The sequence below is a fragment of the Neoarius graeffei genome, chromosome 4 (genome assembly GCF_027579695.1).
Source record: "Neoarius graeffei isolate fNeoGra1 chromosome 4, fNeoGra1.pri, whole genome shotgun sequence".
In the NCBI taxonomy this organism is placed as follows: Eukaryota; Metazoa; Chordata; class Actinopteri; order Siluriformes; family Ariidae; genus Neoarius; species Neoarius graeffei.
The window spans coordinates 112,846,772-112,860,509 of record NC_083572.1 but is presented as its reverse complement, the minus strand read 5'-3'; the positions used below and the strand labels follow the sequence as shown (position 1 = coordinate 112,860,509).

At 44.3% G+C, this 13,738-nt stretch overlaps 1 long non-coding RNA gene across 1 annotated transcript; it reads right to left on the bottom strand.

The window, feature by feature from the left end:
- Positions 1–7,612: 7,612 nt before the first annotated feature.
- On the bottom strand, positions 7,613–9,613 carry LOC132885504 (uncharacterized). The gene is made up of 3 exons (XR_009654599.1): positions 9,468–9,613; positions 8,570–8,731; positions 7,613–8,462 (listed from the first exon to the last, which is right to left on the bottom strand). It is a non-coding gene; the product is annotated as an uncharacterized LOC132885504 (long non-coding RNA).
- Between the last annotated feature and the right edge of the window lie 4,125 nt (positions 9,614–13,738).

Genomic DNA, 13,738 nt, shown 5'->3' with positions numbered 1-13,738 from the left:
AGGGCCTTGCCTACAAGGCCTCACTGGAGTTACCTCAACCAGAGCATGAACCCGTGACCTCCTGCACTAGAGTGCACCAAGTCAGTGATGTTACCAACTGAGATATCCAGCTGTATAACCAGTTGTATCTATGTCTAAAAGGTGAACACCCAGTGGCAAGGAAATAACAACATGGTTCCAGATCCACCAAGGCTAGAGACTGAACAATACTGAAAAGGGATATGGGAGAAGGAAAAATCACATAATGACAGTGCTCAGTGGCTAATAGACCTTAGGGCCAAATAACAAGACCCAGTATCCATCACTGTGGCAGACATCCACACTGTAAAACCCAATAAGGTCACTGAGCTCAAAACTTTTATTGAAACTGATTACGTAAAAATTTTTGAGGTAAGTAAGTTAAATTTTTTAAGTCAAGATTTCTTAAAAATTACACTATAGTTACACTTAATTGTAATTTTTATGAAATCTTACCTTAAAAAATTTAAGTTACTTACCTCAAAAATTTTTACGTAATCGGTTTCAATAAAATTTTTGCGCTCAGTGACCTTATCCTGTTTTACAGTGCAAGTAAGAGTCTCAAAAATGAAGAACTGGACAGCACCAGCACTAACCTTAGCCTAAATAAGCTAACCTCGCTACATGAGCACTTGGCAACACAGATGAACCAGCTGCTCATGGATGGGACTCACGTGGAATGGCTAACTGTAGGTCAGACAGTCCTGATCCTGAAGGACCCACAGAAGGGAGCAGTCCCATCCAACTACTGCCTGATAACCTGTCTCTGCAGAACATGTAAGTGCCTGTCAGGCATCACAGTGGATAAGATGAGTCGGCACATGACTCAATACATGAGCGAGGCCCAGAAAGTAATTGGTAGGAACACCAGAGGAGCAAAACCTCAGCTACTGGTAGACAGTGCAGTAGATTGAGACTGCAGAACCTGTTAGGACTAGGACTGTTTTGGCCTCTAGAGGCCGCTGTTATTTCCTTTTCGTGTCATGTTTATTTTGGCCTCTAGAGGCCGCCACTGTTCCTGTGTTTTGTGTTTGTGTTAATTGCCTGTTTAGTCCTGATTATCTTCACCTGTGTTCAATTTAGTTTGTGTATTTATACCCCCTGAGTTCAGTCCTCTTGTCACGGAGTCTTTGTGCTGTTATGTTTATCTCCAGTTTCCTCTGTACCGTGTTCTTTATTTTGCATTTTGCTTTTCTTTTGGACCTAGTAGTTACTGTGTTTTTTGGATCTTCTGAGCTTTGGTATTTTTTCCTTTTCTTTTCTGTTTTTTTGGCTTTTGTTTTGTACTTTTGGATTTTTTAATTTTTCCCTTATATATTCTGAGTATTTTTCTATTTTTACTTTTTGGATATTTTTTGTATATATTGTAAATAAACTTTTTTGATACTTTTTCTACTTCCGCCTCACGCCTCTGCATTTGAGTCATCCCCCTGGTGGCCTAGTGGGGGTTTGCTGGATTATCACACCAACGAACCAGGTTTGAATCCCAGCAAAACCCTAACAGAAAGACTCCGTCATGACCGACTCAGCAGAGGCTGCTTCAACTGTCTACCCAGCCAACCTTCAGGGAATTACGGCAGCTTTGACACACTTCGGAGTGACCATGGACGCTCATAGATGTACGCTCACCAGCCAACGTGAGGCCCTTGCTCGCCACGAGGAACTGCTTCAGCAAATTGGGAAAACCCTCTCACAGCTAACATCTCTGCCTGCATCTCCTGATCCAGCTCCCGCTCCTGCTCCTGTGCCTCCTGCCATGCTGCCTTCTTCACCTCGTGAACCCAGCCTTCCTGCACCACAGAGGTACGACGGCAAGCACAGTGAGTGCCGAGAGTTCCTTACCCAGTGTCAACTCACCTTTGAGCTTCAGCCTACCACCTACACTACGGATCGCCGCAAGATTGCCTTTGTGATCACCTTATTAGCTGGTAAGGCGCGAGCCTGGGCTACTGCTATCTGGCAAAGACAGGGACCTGAGTGCCTTGATTTCCAGCTGTTTTCTGAAGAGATGCTTCGGGTCTTCGATCAGGCGGACATCAGTACCGACGCAGCCCGAAAGCTCATGTCCATCCGGCAAGGAGGAAGCGTCGCAGATTACGCCATCTCGTTCCGGACGCTCGCAGCAGTAAGTGGATGGAATGAGACTGCCCTGGTGTCAGCCTTCCACCATGGTCTGTCTGACCCCATCAAGGACGGTCTGGCCTCTATTGGATGCCCAAGTGACCTCGAAACCCTCATCTCACATGCTATTCTTCTGGACAACAGGATGAGAGAACGCCACCAAGCCTTGAGCCCCCCCAGCCTCCCTACCTCTACCTGGAGACCGTCTACCTCCTTCAGTGACTGTCCAGAACCCATGCAAGTGGGTCGTACTCACCTCTCCACATCTGAGAGGGAGCGCAGAAGGAGGGACAAGTGCTGCATCTACTGTGGCAAGCCTGGTCACTTCCAAGCATCATGTCCCGAACTCTTGGGAAAAGGACCACCCCGTCCAGCCGAGGGAGGGTTGTGACGGCGCCTACCCTCTCTCCCGGACTCCCTGGCCAAGGAATCTACATCCCGGTCTCCATCTCCTGGGGTGAGTCTGTCCACTCTTGTCAAGCTTTGTTAGACTCAGGGGCGGCTGGGAACTTTATGGATATTCACTTCGCCCAAAGCATCAATATTCCGACTGCACCTCTTGAAGTCCCACTGTCTGTGTCTGCCCTCGATGGCCAAGCGTTAGGTGATGGAAGAGTCACCCAAGTTACTTCTCCAGTCTTCCTCCAGTCTCAAGGTCACAAGGAAGAAATATCCCTGCACCTGATTCCTTCACCTGAGTTCCCAGTTATTCTAGGCCTTCCTTGGCTTACTCGCCACAACCCTCGCATAGACTGGGTAACAAACCAGGTTGTGGAATGGGGCCCTGCATGCCATGCCTCTTGTCTGCTCTCTAGCTCTCCTGTGTCTCCTGCCAAGCCCCCTGATCTCACCGAGTTATCTCAAGTTCCTACAGAGTACTGGGATCTCAAGGAGGTATTCAGCAAGAGCAGGGCCGCCGTTCTTCCTCCGCACCGGGCCTACGACTGTGCCATCGACTTGCTCCCTGGGACTACCCCTCCTCGTGGCAGACTGTTTTCCCTCTCTCAGCCAGAACGCAAGGCCATGGAGGAATACCTCAAAGACGCCCTGGTCTCTGGGTTCATTCGACCCTCCACCTCACCTGCTGGTGCCGGCTTCTTCTTTGTCGGCAAGAAGGATGGGGGGCTCTGACCATGTATTGATTTTAGGGGCCTGAACAAGATCACTGTGCGCAACTGATATCCCCTTCCGCTGATGTCCACTGCTTTCGACCTGCTCCAAGGCGCCACCGTCTTCACCAAGTTGGACCTACGGAACGCATACCACCTCATCCATATCCGACAAGGAGACGAGTGGAAGACTGCCTTTAACACCCCGTCTGGGCACTACGAATACCAGGTGATGCCCTTCGGACTCACCAACGCACCAGCTGTTTTTCAGGCCCTAATCAACGACGTCTTAAGAGACATGATTAACCTGTACGTTTTTGTCTACCTCGACGACATCCTTATCTTTTCCAAGACCATGCAGGAGCACCGCCACCATGTCCGCCAGGTTCTCCAGAGGCTGCTACAGAACAATCTGTTCGCCAAGGCCCAGAAATGCGAATTTCATGTTCCCGAGGTCTCCTTTCTGGGATTTATTGTACGGACAGGCCAACTCCAAATGGACCCTGCCAAGACCCTGGCCGTCCGGGACTGGCCTACTCCCAAGTCCGTTAAGGAGGTTCAGCGGTTCTTAGGATTCGCTAACTTCTACTGCAAGTTCATCAGGAACGTCAGTTCTGTAGCAGCACCCATGTCAGACCTTACCAAAGGGACAGGTGGATCTTATGTCTGGTCTCCTCAGGTGGAAAAGGCGTTCAAAGACCTCAAGGACCGCTTCTGCACGGCACCCATTCTGGTCCTCCCGGACACCTCCCAACCATTCATCGTGGAGGTGGACGCCTTGGACAGTGGTGTCGGCGCGGTGCTCTCGGAAGGAAAGCTGCACCCCTGCGCTTACTTCTCCAACCGCCTGAGTCCTGCGGAGTCCCGGTACGATGTGGGGGATCGAGAACTGCTAGCAGTCAAACTGGCCCTTGAGGAGTGGAGGCACTGGCTGGAGGGAGCGCAACATCCATTCCTGGTTTGGACAGACCACAAGAACCTGGAGTACCTCCAGCAAGCCAAGAGACTGAACCCTTGACAGGCTAGGTGGGCCCTGTTTTTCAGTCGGTTTGACTTCACCCTCTCGTACCGCCCCGGCTCCAAGAACACCAAACCTGACGCACTGTCCAGGCTGTTCTCTGCCACTAACAGGGAGAATGAAGTCGGGCCTATTATCCCTGTGTCCCGGATTGTGGCCCCTGTCCGCTGGGGTATTGAGGAGGCTGTCCGATGAGCTCAACGCCAGGACCCCGGTCCTGGGACGGGGCCACCGGGCCTCTTGTATGTCCCACATCAAGCCCGGGCCAAGGTTCTCCAGTGGGGTCACTCTTCCCCTCTCACCGCCCACCCGGGAGCTCGGCGGACCCTGGACTTCCTGAAAAGACGCTTCTGGTGGCCTAACATGGAGAAGGAAGTAAGGTCATTTGTCCTGTCCTGTGAGGTTTGCACCAGAACCAAGAACCCACGTAGCGTCCCCAGGGTCTCCTGCATCCTCTGACCATTCCCCGGCATCCCTGGTCCCACGTGGCAGTCGACTTCATCACAGGTCTCCCTGAGTCACAAGGTAACACAGTCATTTTGGTCATAGTTGACAGATTCTCCAAGGCCTGCCGCTTCATACCACTGTGCAAACTCCCCTCTGCTCTTGAAACAGCGAAACTTATGTTTAATCATGTCTTCCGAGTCTTTGGTCTTCCACAGGACATCGTCTCAGACCGAGGGCCCCAGTTCTCCTCCCGAGTGTGGCACGGGTTCTGCAAGGTCATCGGAGCCACTGCCAGCCTCTCCTCTGGGTTTCACCCACAGTCCAATGGTCAGACGGAGAGGCTCAACCAGGACCTGGAAACCACCCTGCGAGGCCTGGGTATGGATAACCCGACATCGTGGAGCACCTGGCTGCCATGGGCAGAGTACGCCCACAACACCCTGCAGTCATTGGCCACCAAGCTGTCGCCATTCCAGTGCCAATTCGGGTTCCAGCCACCTCTGTTCCCGGACCAGGAGGAGGACGCAGGGGTGCCCTCGGTCAACCAATATGTGAGACGGTGTTGCAAGACCTGGAGCAAGGTCAGGAAGACCCTCATACAGACCTCCAGAACCAACCAGACTCAGGCCAACCGCCATAGAAGACCTGCACACGCTTTCCGCCCTGGGCAGCGGGTTTGGCTGTCCACTAAGGACCTTCCGCTGCGGGTGGAGAACCACAAGTTTGCTCGGGCCCTGCATTGTAGAAATGATAAATCTCTCTTTTCATGCTGGCTCAATTCCCAGCTTCTTTAAAAAAGCTGTTGTTGAGCCACTACTAAAGAAACCTAAGTTGGATCCATCTCTTCCAAATAGCTACAGACCAATATCCAAATAATTTTTTATCTCAAAGATTTTGGAGAAAATAGTGCCTGAGCAACACAACAACTTTTTGGAGAAAACCAATATGATGGATACTTTCCAGTCTGGTTTTCGCAAATTGCACTCCATAGAAACTACTTTACTTAAAGTCTCTAGTGACATTTTGATGGCAGCAGACACTGGAGAGTATACTGTTCTGGTTTTACTGGATCTCTCCTCTGCCTCTGATACTGTCGATCACAGTATCATGATAAATAGGCTTCAGGAATTGTTTGGGATTACTGCTGTTGGTCTAAAATGGTTCACATCCTACCTGTCTGAGAGATCTTTTACTGTTTATGTAAATGGGGTAATGTCTGATTCAGCTGACCTGCTCTGTGGGGTACCTCAGGGATCTGGGATCATTTTTTTTCTTTTTTTTTCGTTTCCGTTTCCGGTTGAGAGTACGTTGTGCGCGTTCTGGCTGCCGCTTCTCACCGGAGCTCTTATTTTATTTCTTTTTCTATTTTTTTTCTTTCCTGTGTGTTTGTGTAGTTTGGTGTTTGTTTGAGTGTTTTGTCCGCCGGTTGTGGTGTAGCTCCGGACCCAGTTTGGGGCGTCGGTTCCCTCCAGGCCTTGGTTCGCTGTGGGTGATGCCTGCGCTCCCAGCTATGGACTGCAGTGAGCCTGTTGCTCAATTTACATCGTGGTTGTCCAGCGCTCTGCACTTTAACGCTTGGCGTGATGTTCCGAGCGATGTTGCTCGGTGGCATCGTGGCGGCTGTGCAGGCGGTTTGGGACACACCAGCGCTCTGCGTGGCGGAGCTTCTCTGCTCGCTGTGTGGATCCACGGCGTGGTGTTCAAGTGATGTTGCTGACGGCGTCACGGCGGCGGTGCTGGAGATGTGGGACTTGTTTTTGTGCGCCTTTTGGTGGGACTGTGGCTGCTACACCACGGGAATTACATCCTGACCCCTACTTGGTGGACTTTTTACTTTTTATTTTTTATTATATTTTTATTTATTTAATTTTTTCTTTCCTTGTCTATAATTGTAAAGCGTCCTTGCGTTTTTTGAAAGGCGCTATATAAATTTAACTTATTATTATTATTATTATTATTATTATTATCTGTTCTTGGTCCAATTCTCTTTTTGCTGCATATGTTTCCTCTTGGCCAAGTTATTAGACGTTACGATAATATTTCTTATCTCTATGCCGATGACATTCAGATATATTGTTCTTTTAAAGCTTCTGAATTCTATAAATTGTCTTGTTTGCACAATTGCCTGACAGATATCAAGCAATGGTTAAATGATAACTGTCTTCAGTTAAACAATGAGAAAACTGAAACTTTGATAATAGCTCCAGACAAGATGCTCCCAGACGTCAGAAAACATGTTAGCTTTCTAGGCTCTTCTGATAAATCAAATGCTAGAAATTTGGGTGTCTTATTTGATAGTTCAATGTCATTTGAGCTTCATTCCAAACAACTAGTTGGGAACTGTTTTTATCACCAAAGGAACATTTCAAAACTCAGACTGCTGGTGTCAAAAGCTGAACTTGAGATGATTATCTACACTTTTATCTCTTCTTGTTTAGATTACTGTAAAGTCTTTTAACTCGTTTAAATAAATCAGCTTTGGACCGTCTTCAGACCGTGCAAAATACTGCAGCAACACTTTTAACTGGCACCAATAGAGGATCTCACATTCTTCTAGTCTTGGCTTCTCTTCATTGGTTGCCAGTAAATTTTAGAATTCATTTTAAGATTTTAGTCTTTACTTTTAGGGCCTTACATGGTCAAGCTCCACAATATATTGCTGACCTGATGAAACCCCATTCTTCTTCTCGTGCTCTGAGGTCGACAGGTCAGATGTTGTTGGTTGCCCCACGTACTCGGCTCAAAACTCGTGGGGATCGGGCGTTTCAGGCAGTGGCACCAAGACTGTGGAACTCTCTCCCACTTTCCTTACGCTGTACTGACTCCTTTGACTCTTTTAAAAAGCAGCTGAAGACAGTTTTATACAGAAAAGCTTTTAATTAATTAAATTGATGTTTTATAGTGTCTTGTGTTTTATTTTATTGCGTTTTATCTGTGAATCACCATGTTTTATTGTGTTTTATCTGTGAAACACTTTGTGATTTTTATCTGTGAAAAGTGCTATATAAATAAAATTAACTCACGGTACTTACTTACTTTACACATGAGGGTAAGTCAAAAAGTTCTAAGTCAAATGAAAAAAAAAACTTTATTTATGAAAATAGCAAAGATATTTTTCTACATATCCTCCATTTAAGTCTAAACACTTCCTTAAGTGATGTTTCCATTGGAGAATTCCTTCTTTGTATTCCTTTTTTGAATTCTTTTGAATTCCTTTTGAAATTATAACATCTGTCTTTGAACTTTTTGACTGACCCCCGTGTGTGTGTATAATATATAAGTAAATATTATTCTGTCATGACATAAAAGCTTACAAGTCATTTGTCATCTTACAAGTTTTATACAAGCCTTTCATAAATTATCCAGTATTGCTTAATGAAAGATTTATGCCATGCTTATTCATCAATGTACATGACTATATATTTGTGTTTGCATGTATATATTAGCAGATTAGCGATAAATTAGTGCATGTTTGAAGTCATTCAAATTCTGTCAGGCTGCTTTGTGACAATGTCTATTGTTAAAAGCACTATAAAAATAAACTTGACTTGATATATGGTTTAGTGAAAGTGCTGTCCTTAGTAGCCAGACACATGATTGATGACTTCAGATGTCAAAGGGCGTTGTCACTGTCAGTGATGACACTGTTGTAGTTCTTTGACAGACCAGGTGTGTAACAGCTCTGGCAACCTGATGGGGATTAGAACCCTCAAGAGTCTCCTTCCCCACATGCACTGTTGATGGTAGTCCTGGGGGTGTTGGAGGGAGAAAGGAAGATGGTCAGTCATTTGTTCAACATTATATTTCAGAGCAGCATCAGTACAGTACTATATACAGAACGGTGCGCACTATTTACCTTTTAAAAAAGTGTGCTGTAGACATCATTTGTTGTTGAGGGTTCCTCCACAGAAATGTCCACCATAAATAGGGCTTTGGAAGATAACCTGCCATGGTCAGGGCCTTCCTGTGGCATTATGTCCACCCACTATATGGGCATTTAAAGGTGCACAACCACATACTTGGAAAAGAGTGATACAGTGATTACTTCTTCAGTTAAATCACAGATGCAATTTTAACTTTTCTGTTTTAGCAACTGCAGAGTTGGGAGAATCATGAAGGGGTCGATTACAAGCACCGGGAGAAGTTAAGCTTAAACTTAAGATTAAGAGATGCTTAACGCTGAGCTATGAATGTGAACTTGTGAATGTGAATGACGAATGACCTGATGATATGGTGGATTTATTTAATAAGGTGTAGATAGTTTCTATTTTTTAAATTGGGTATTTTAAAATGAGAAAGGCAGAGAAATTAGTTTAATTAGACCAATGCAATCATAGCATGCGATATAGCTATCTTGTTCAAAAATAACCACCATGTCACTGCAGGCAGCATAATAAAGCACTGTGAGATTTATAAACTCAAAATGAAAAGTGCATTAATATTACTTATCATTTCCTTGTTTAAGTTAACATCATCTAATCAGTACATATAAGCTAATCTAGAGTAGCTTACACAGCAGTATGATGATCCTTAAAATACAATAGTTTTTTATGCTTGAAAAGTCACTATTATTAAAATATTTGATGAGAATGCGCGATGATCAGTGTCAGTATAGTTGTTGGCAAAATACATACTTTATTTGTACATTACTGAATCACTACTATTTTTTGAGCAATCAAAATGTAACAGTTGTTAAATAAAAGTAGCATAACTGTCACTGATAACTGGAAAATTATCGATATAGATAACTTTACCTTTTAAATATAGGGTCAGATCCATGACCATACACTGAAATCTCAATGTATTTGCTTTCAGCTCTCCGTCTTTGTCTGTTCAAGTCAACCGGTGTTATTGTCCTCTCTCAAACATCCAGCCTGTCTATGACTCACAGTGCTACGAATTGGACCTGCTACATCACTGCTGGCCTGACATTTCTCGTCAAACAACATACTACAGCATTTCCTGTTATAATCACTTAGCACATAATTGTCTTCATAACATAAATTCCAGGTGCTTCACAAAAGAAAACAAGCCAGTCAGGAAATTTTGGTAGAGTTAAAAATAGCACCTGGATTTGTGAAAAAATGTTTCAATGAATGCTATAGCGGTGCCCTTTTTGCTAGGTAGATAAAAATTGGTATTACTGAAACTGACTTCAATGTTATTAAACTAACAAAATATATTCATAATACTTTACATTAAGGTTTCCTTAACCTTTATTATTTGGTACATATGACATGAACATTTATTTGCAATAACAACACATCAGTTACATTAGCAAAACTTACACTTAAAATGTGAACATACTCTAGTTTCCATGATGTCACTGCACTCTGTGTACCCTGACTGTGGCATGTATATTTTTTGCGTATTGTTTATAGTGTATACATTTATTCTGTATATTATAGTCATTTATGCCTATGTTCTTGTTCCAGTAGCCCACATCTCATCAGGTTGGCCTGGTTCTTCAACACCTGACACAGACCTTGTTAAACTGGGCGACGTCCGAGCTGGTTTGACTCTTCTTTTTCTGTCTCTCATTGATGAGGTAGGCAGGTAGAATTAAGGGCCTTGCCTACAAGGCCTCACTGGAGTTATCTCAACCAGAGCATGAACCCGTGACCTCCTGCACTAGAGTGCACCAAGTCAGTGATGTTACCAACTGAGATATCCAGCTGTATAACCAGTTGTATCTATGTCTAAAAGGTGAACACCCAGTGGCAAGGAAATAACAACATGGTTCCAGATCCACCAAGGCTAGAAACTGAACAATACTGAAAAGGGATACCGTATGGGAGAAGGAAAAATCACATAATGACAGTGCTCAGTGGCTAATAGACCTTAGGGCCAAATAACAAGACCCAGTATCCATCACTGTGGCAGACATCCACACTGTAAAACCCAATAAGGTCACTGAGCTCAAAAATTTTATTGAAACTGATTAAGTAAAAATTTTTGAGGTAAGTAAGTTAAATTTTTTAAGGTAAGATTTCTTAAAAATTACACTATAGTTACACTTAATTGTAATTTTTAAGAAATCTTACCTTAAAAAATTTAAGTTACTTACCTCAAAAATTTTTACGTAATCGGTTTCAATAAAATTTTTGAGCTCAGTGACCTTATCCTGTTTTACAGTGCAAGTAAGAGTCTCAAAAATGAAGAACTGGACAGCACCAGCACTAGCCTTAGCCTAAATAAGCTAACCTCGCTACATGAGCACTTGGCAACACAGATGAACCAGCTGCTCATGGATGGGACTCACGTGGAATGGCTAACTGTAGGTTAGACAGTCCTGATCCTGAAGGACCCACAGAAGGGAGCAGTCCCATCCAACTACTGCCTGATAACCTGTCTCTGCAGAACATGTAAGCGCCTGTCAGGCATCACAGTGGATAAGATGCGTCGGCACATGACTCAATACATGAGCGAGGCCCAGAAAGTAATTGGTAGGAACACCAGAGGAGCAAAACCTCAGCTACTGGTAGACAGTGCAGTAGATTGAGACTGCAGAACCAGATGCGCCAATCTGTGCACCAGCTGGTTTGACGACAGGAAAGCCTCTGACTTGATGCCCCACACATGGATCCTGGAATGCTTGAAACTGTACATCAACAGGACTCTCAGAACTTTCATCAAGAACTCAATGAGTCTGTGGAAAACAACCATAGAGGCCAATTTCAAGCCAATAACAAAAGGTCAACATCAAGTGTGGCATATATCAAGGAGACGCCATGTCCCCACTGCTGTTCTGCATAGGACTGAATCCCCTCAGCCAGATCATCACCAAGAGAACTGAGGGGGTGGTGCTACCACATGGCATAATAGGGGATGTGGAAGACAGTACCTTGGAATCCTGCAGAAAGATGGCAACCATGAAGAGGCCGCTAGGAAAGCAGCAACAGCCAAATACCTACAGAGGGTAAGGCAAGTCCTGAGAAGTCAGCTGAATGTGAAGAACAAGGTCCGGGCCATCAACACCTATGCCCTGCCGGTCATCAGATACCCTGCTGGCATAAAAAGCTGGCCAAAGGAGGAGATAGAGGCCGCTCACATCAAGACAAGAAAACTCCAGACAATGCACAGAGGGTTTCACCCCAAGTCCAGCACCATGAGGCTGTACACTGAGAGGAATGACAGAGGCTGAGGATGAGTGTGTGTCAAAGCCACTATCCAGGATGAAAAAACAAAGATCCATGAGTACATCAGGAAGATGGCCCCTGAATGATGACGTGCTTAGTGAATACCCCAGGAGCAAAAATTGAAGAAGGAAGTGCAAAAGGAACCATCATGGAAAGACAAACCACTGCACAAAATGTACCACTGGCAGATAGAAGAATTGGCTGATATTGAAAAATCCTACCAGTGGCTGGATAAAGCTAGACTGAAAGATGGCACAGAGGCACTAATCATAGCTGCACAGGAACAGACCCTAAGCACAAGATTGATAGAGACCGGGGTCTACCACATGAGGCAGGACCCCAGGTGCAGACTGTGCAAAGATGCCCCCGAGACAATCCTGCACAAAACAGCAGGGTGTAACATGCTAGCAGGAAGCATGTAGGAGGTTCATGAAGTGCTCCTGCCATCGCGCCAGCTGTTGTTCTGGGGTATCCAGGTCAGAGCCATCCTGGGTCTTAACGTTAGCTGTAGGTGGAGTGGATTTCCCAGAGATGATCCTAAGAGTTCTGTAGATGATTGCCTGGTTTCCTTTATGGGCTGCTGCTTTGGCTTCATTACAGAGGGTGTCCAGCCAGTTTTGTTTGTCTTGTCAGAGCAGTTTGTTACGCTTGGCATTTAGACATCTGTACTCATTAAGGTGACCTCTTAATCTGGCCTGTCTCCTTGGATAGGAAAGCCTTTTTCTTTGATCTTCTGTAGCCGAGCACTTTTGCAGCAGCTTCCATGATGTTTTGTTTGAAGTTGTTCCACAGCCATGATATGTTGCTCTGTTTATGGTGGTACTGGTAGGTACATGTTGTGATTTGTCATGAGATGGGGTGGGATTGCAGGGAGGCTTCATTATTATTATTATTATTATTATTATTATTATTATTATTATTAATTTTACAACAACAACAACAACAACAATAATAATAATAATAATAATAATAATAATAATAATGAGACTGTCAATGATGGTGTAGCTCACTCTGGCCCCATCTAGTCCAGAAGGAATGATCTAAAGTGGAATGGAATGGAACCTTGTGCAATAAATGTTGCAAGCTATATACAAGGGGGTCACACCAGATACTGAAAGCAAAGGCTCACATACTTTTGCCACTCACAGATATGTAATAGTGGATCATTTTCCTCAATAAATAAATAAGTTTAATATTTTTGTCTCATTTGTTTAACTGGGTTCTCTTTACCTACTTTAAGGACTTGTGTGAAAATCTGACGATGTATTAGGTCATACTTATGCAGAAATATAGAAAATTCTAAAGGGTTCACAAATTTTCAAGCACCACTGTACACTATATACAAGCTATATACACCCTAGGAATGCCTACCTATTTGGCAGAAAGAATCCAAAATGGCGAGGAATTGACCGAGAAGAAGTGATTTTTGTTGAACTGCTCATTAAGGCTTAATTGGTCCATAACTTCATTAATAATTGTAATGAAGCAAATCTGGGTAGAAGATATATGCACCCTAGGTACCCCTACCTTCATGCCAGAAAGAATCAAAATCGCTGAAAAATTAAGGGTGAAGAAGTGATTTGTGTGGAAACTGGTCGTTAGGGCTTAATTACTCCATATCTTCATTATTAATTGCAATTATGCAAATGTGGGTAGAAGCTATATGCACCCCAGATAGACTCACCTTCCTGCTAAAAAGAATAAAAATTGAAGTATTGAGAGAAAAGAAGCTATTTTTGTGAAATGTGGATGCCACCAGACAACACATGCTGGAATAAACTCATCATCTGTTGGCCGGATGAGCTAATAATGAATTAAATTTAGTTGCATAGTTCAGTGTTAAACTTGCACATAATGATCTTCCCCATGTAAACAAACAAAAAACT